This window comes from Coturnix japonica, unplaced genomic scaffold (genome assembly GCF_001577835.2).
Source record: "Coturnix japonica isolate 7356 unplaced genomic scaffold, Coturnix japonica 2.1 chrUnrandom1017, whole genome shotgun sequence".
Taxonomy (NCBI): Eukaryota; Metazoa; Chordata; class Aves; order Galliformes; family Phasianidae; genus Coturnix; species Coturnix japonica.
The window spans coordinates 5,185-11,163 of NW_015440362.1; the positions used below are offsets into that span (position 1 = coordinate 5,185).

The window sequence follows — 5,979 nt, forward strand, 5'->3', positions numbered from 1 at the left end:
TGGGATTTTTGGGGTTCCTGATGGGATTTTTGGGGTGAATTTGGGTTATTTTGGGGTCTTTTGGTGCTCACGAGGTACTCGAAGACGAGTGTGAGGCAGCTCTGAGTGTGAATGATGTCGTGCAACGTCACCACGTTGGCGTGTTTCAGGTCCTTCAACAGCGACACTGAGGGGAAAACCCTCGTGAAAATCCCCCCTCGTGAAAATCCCCCCTCGTGAAAACCCCCCTCGTGAAAACCCCCCCTCGTGAAAATCCCCCTCGTGAAAATCCCCTTGTGAACCCCCCCATTAAAACCCTAATTTGAAAATCCCTATATCGACCCCTGTGAAAATCCCATAGTGAAAATCCCACTGTGAAACCCCCCTTGTGAACCCCCCTCTTGTGAACCCTCTCTTGTGAAGCCCCATACTTGTGCAAATCCTCCCTTGTGAACACCCCGCTCGTGAAAATCCCCTTTATGAACCCAATTGTGAACCCTCTTGTGAAAATCACTTGTGAAAATTCAGTGATGTCCCCCATAAACCCACCCCTGAAGCCCCGTGAAAAGCCCCTCGTGAAAACCCTCTTGTGAAAATCCCCATTAATTCCAATGGTGAACCCCACCCTTGTGTAACAACACTGGGAAGCCTTGTGCAAAGCCCCATAGATTTGACACTTGTGAAGCCACAACCCTCGTGCAAAGCCCCATAGAGATGCCACATCAAATCCCCACAACACTCGTGCGAAGCCCCAAATCCTTGTGCAAACACACAACCCCCCCCCAATATGTGAACACTTAAGATCCCCAAACCCTCGTGCAAAGCCCCATTGAGGTGCCAACTGGGAGCCCCAATCCTCGTGCAAAGCCCCAAATCCTCGTGCAATTGACACTTGGAAGTCACAACCCTCGTGCAAAGCCTCATAGAGGCACCACATTGAAGCCACAACCCATCTCAGGCCCCCCAAGCCCTTTTGCAAGGCCCCACATCCCATTGTAAAGCCTCTACGAGCCCCCAATAGTGCAAGAGACACCCAAACCCTCGTGCAAGGCCCTCGTGCAAGGCCCCACATCCCACTGTAAAGCCGCTATGAGCCCCCAGTAGTGCAAGAGACCCCCAAACCCTCGTGCAAGGCTCCACATCTGCTCATAAAGCCTCTATGAGCCCCCAATAGTGCAATAGACCCCCAACCCCTCGTGCAAGGCCCCACATCCCACTGTAAAGCCTCTATGAGCCCCCAATAGTGCAAGAGACCCCCAAACCCTCGTGCAAAGCCCCACATCCGCTCATAAAGCCCCTATGAGCCCCCAATAGTGCAATAGACCCCCAACCCCTCGTGCAAAGCCCCACATCCCACTGAATCCCCTCTATGAGCCCCCAATAGTGCAATAGACCCCCAACCCCTNTGGGATTTTTGGGGTTCCAGATGGGATTTTTGGGGTGAATTTGGGGGATTTTGGGGTCTTTTGGTGCTCACGAGGTACTCGAAGACCAGAGTGAGGGAGCGCTCCGTGTGGATGATATCATGCAGGGTCACGATGTTGGCGTGCTTGAGGTTCTTCAGCAGCGACACTGAGGGGAAAACCCTCGTGAAAATCCCCCCTCGTGAAAATCCCCCCTCGTGAAAACCCCCCTCGTGAAAACCCCCCCTCGTGAAAATCCCCCTCGTGAAAATCCCCTTGTGAACCCCCCCATTAAAACCCTAATTTGAAAATCCCTATATCGACCCCTGTGAAAACCCCATAGTGAAAATCCCACCGTGAAATCCCCCTTGTGAACCCCCCTCTTGTGAACCCTCTCTTGTGAAGCCCCATACTTGTGCAAATCCTCCCTTGTGAACACCCCGCTCGTGAAAATCCCCTTTATGAACCCAATTGTGAACCCTCTTGTGAAAATCACTTGTGATGCCCCCATAAACCCAACCCTCATAAATCCTATAGGGGACTCTAAGTCCTATAGGGGACCCTAAATCCTATAGGGGACCCTAAGTCCTATAGGGACCCCAGAATCCTATAGGGGACCCCAAAGTCCTATAACGGACCCCATAATCCTATAAGGGACCCTAAATCCTATAGGGGACCCTAAACCCTCAAAGCCCTCGTGAAAATCCTCTTGTGAAAATCCCCATGAATACCAATGGTGAACCCCACCCTTGTGTAACCACACTTGGAAGCCCTAATCCTCGTGCAAAGCCCCATAGAGATGCCATATTGAAGCCCCAATCCTCGTGCAAAGCCCCATAGAGATGCCATATTGAAACCACAACCCTCGTGCAAAGCCCCATAGAGATGCCATATTGAAACCACAACCCTCGTGCAAAGCCCCATAGAGATGCCATATTGAAGCCACAACCCTCGTGCAAAGCCCCAAATCCTTGTGCAAACCCACAACCCCCCCCCCGTATATGAACCCCAAACCCACGTGTAAATCCTGAAGGCCCCATTCAAAGCACCAATCCTCGTGCAAAGCGCCATAGAGGTGTCAATTGGAAGCCCCAACCCTCGTGCAATTGACAATTGGAAGTCACAACCCTCGTGCAAAGCCCCATAGAGGCACCACATAGAAGCCACAACCCATCTCAGCCCCCCAACTCCTCGTGCAAAGCCCCACATCCCCTTACAAAGCCTCTATGAGCCCCAATAGTGCAAGAGACCCCCAAACCCTCGTGCAAGGCCCCACATCTGCTCATAAAACCTCTATGAGCCCCCACTAGTGCAAGAGACCCCCAAACCCTCGTGCAAAGCACCACAACCCCCTGTAAAGACTCTATGAGCCCCCAATAGTGCATCAGACCCCCAACCCCTCGTGCAAAGCCCCACAAACAACTGTAAAGCCTCTATGAGCCCTCAATAGTGCAACAGACCCCCAACCCCTCGTGCAAGGCCCTCGTGCAAGGCCCCACATCCCCATACAAAGTCTCTATAAGCCCCCAATAGTGCAAGGGACCCCTAAACCCTCATGCAAGGCCCCACATCCCACTGTAAAGCCTCTATGAGCCCCAATAGTGCAATAGACCCCCAAACCCTCGTGCAAGGCCCTCGTGCAAGGCCCCACATCCCACTGTAAAGCCTCTATAAGCCCCCAATAGCGCAAGGGACCCCTAAACCCTCGTGCAAGGCCCCACATCCCACTGTAAAGCCTCTATGAGCCCCAGTAGTGCAAGAGACCCCCAAACCCTCGTGCAAAGATCTCCTCCCAAAGCCTATATGAGCCCCAATAGTGCAATAGACCCCCCAAACCCTCGTGCAAGGCCCCACATCCCACAGTAAAGCCTCTATGAGCCCCCAATAGTGCAAGAGACCCCCAAACCCTCGTGCAAGGCCCTCGTGCAAGACCCCTCATCCCACTGTAAAGCCTCTATGAGCCCCAATAGTGCATTAGACCCCCAAATCCTCGTGCAAAGATCCCCTCCCAAAGCCTCTATGAGCCCCCAATAGTGCAACAGACCCCCAACCCTCGTGCAAAGCCCCACATCTCACTGTAAAGCCTCTATGAGCCCCAATAGTGCAATAGACCCCCAACCCCTCGTGCAAAGCCCCACAACCCCCTGTAAAGACTCTATGAGCCCCCAGTAGTGCAATAGATCCCCAAACCCTCGTGCAAGGCCCTCGTGCAAAGCCTCACATCTGCTCATAAAGCCTCTATGAGCCCCCAATAGTGCAATAGATCCCCAACCCCTCGTGCAAAGATCCCCTCACAAAGCCTCTATGAGCCCCCAATAGTGCAATAGACCCCCAAACCCTCATGCAAAGATCCCCTCATAAAGCTTCTATGAGCCCCCAATAGTGCAATAGACCCCCAAGCCCTCGTGCAAGGCCCTCGTGCAAAGCCCCACATCCCCTTACAAAGCCTATATGAGCCCCCAATTGTGCAAGAGACCCCCAAGCCCTCGTGCAAAGACCCACATCCGCTCATAAAGCCTCTATGAGCCCCCAATAGTGCAATAGACCCCCAACCCCTTGTGCAAGGCCCTTGTGCAAAGCCCCACATCCCCATACAAAGCCTCTATGAGCCCCAATAGTGCAATAGACCCCCAAACCCTCGTGCAAAGATCCCTCCCAAAGCCTCTATAAATCCCCAATAGTGCAATAGACCTCCAACCCCTCGTGTAAAGATCCCCTCCCAAAGCTTCTATGAGCCCCCAATAGTGCAACAGACCCCTAAACCCTCGTGCAAAGCCCCACAACCCACTGTAAAGCCTCTATGAGCCCCAGTAGTGCAAGAGACCCCCAAACCCTCGTGCAAAGATCCCCTCCCAAAGCCTCTATGAGCACCAATAGTGCAACAGACCCCCAACCCCTCGTGCAAGGCCCCACATCCCCATACAAAGCCTCTATGAGCCCCCAATTGTGCAAGAGACCCCCAAGCCCTCGTGCAAAGACCCACATCCGCTCATAAAGCCTCTATGAGCCCCAATAGTGCAACAGACCCCCAACCCCTCGTGCAAGGCCCTCGTGCAAGGCGCGTACCCTCGCGGATGGCCGTGCAAGGCGCTCCCTCTTCATGTTCCAAGCGAATTTCTTTCAGAGCCACCAGGTTCTCTGTCAGCTTGGAGCGGCCCTTGTACACCGTGGCGTACGTGCCCTGTATGGTGACGACACGAGGATGTCGTGGTGAGCTCACGAGGGTGTTTTTGGGGTCAATCGGGGGGATTTTGGTGACCCAATAGTGACCCAATGGTGACCCAATAGTGCCCTAATAACCCAATAATGACCCAATAGTGACCCAATGGTGACCCAAAGACCCAATGGTGACCCAATGACCCAATAGTGACCAAATAGTGCCCCAATAGTGCCCCAATAGTGACCTAATAACCCAATAGTGACCCAATGGTGACCCAATAGTGACCCAATAGTGACACAATGGTGACCTAATAACCCAATAGTGACCCAATAGTGACCCTATGACCCAATAGTGACCCAATGGTGACCCAATGGTGACCCAATAGTGCCCCAATAGTGACCTAATAACCCAATAGTGACCCAATGGTGACCCAATAGTGACCCAAAGACACAATAGTGACCCAATAGTGACCCAATAGTGACCCAATGGTGACACAATAGTGACCTAATAACCCAATAATGACCCAATAGTGACCCAATGACCCAATAGTGACCCAATAGCGACCCAATAGTGACACAGTGACCCAATAGTGACCCAATAGTGACCTAATAGTGACCCAATAGTGACCCAATGACCAAATAGTGACCCAATAGTGACCTAATAACCCAATAGTGACCCAATAGTGACCCAATGACCCAATAGTGACCCAATAGTGCCCCAATAGTGACCCAATAATGACCCAATAGTGACCAAATAATGACCCGCTAGTGCCCCAATAGTGCCCCAATAGTGACCCAATAGTGCCCCAATGGTGACCTAATAACCCAATAGTGACCCAATGGTGACCCAATAGTGACCTAATAACCCAATAGTGACCCAATAGTGACCCAATAGTGACCCAATGGTGACCCAATAGTGACCCAATAGTGACCCAGTAGTGACCCAATAGTGACCCAATGGTGACCCATTAGTGACCCAATAGTGATCTAATGACCCAATAGTGACCCAATAGTGACCAAATGGTGACTCAATGGTGACCCAATAACCCAATAATGACCCAATAATGACCCAATAGTGACCCAACAGTGACCCAATGGTGACCTAATAACCCAATAATGACCCAATAGTGACCCAATAGTGACCCAATAGTGACCCAATGACCCAATAGTGACCCAATAGTGACCCAATAGTGACCTAATAACCCAATAATGACCCAATAGTGACCCAATGGTGACCCAATAATGACCCAATAGTGACCTAATAACCCAATAGTGACCCAATGGTGACCCAATGGTGACCCAATAGTGCCCCAATAGTGACCTAATAACCCAATGGTGACCCAATAGTGACCCAATAGTGACCCAATGGTGACCCAACACTCACCTCCCCCAGTTTGTCCAGTTTGACGTACGTCTCCAGTTTGCCGAAGCCGATCTC

General features: G+C 51.8%; 1 long non-coding RNA gene across 1 annotated transcript; it reads right to left on the reverse strand.

The window, feature by feature from the left end:
* Window positions 1–14: 14 nt before the first annotated feature.
* LOC107307832 lies at window positions 15–5,979 on the reverse strand. The gene is made up of 3 exons (XR_001552523.2): window positions 5,926–5,979; window positions 4,449–4,563; window positions 15–166 (listed from the first exon to the last, which is right to left on the reverse strand). It is a non-coding gene; the product is annotated as an uncharacterized LOC107307832 (long non-coding RNA).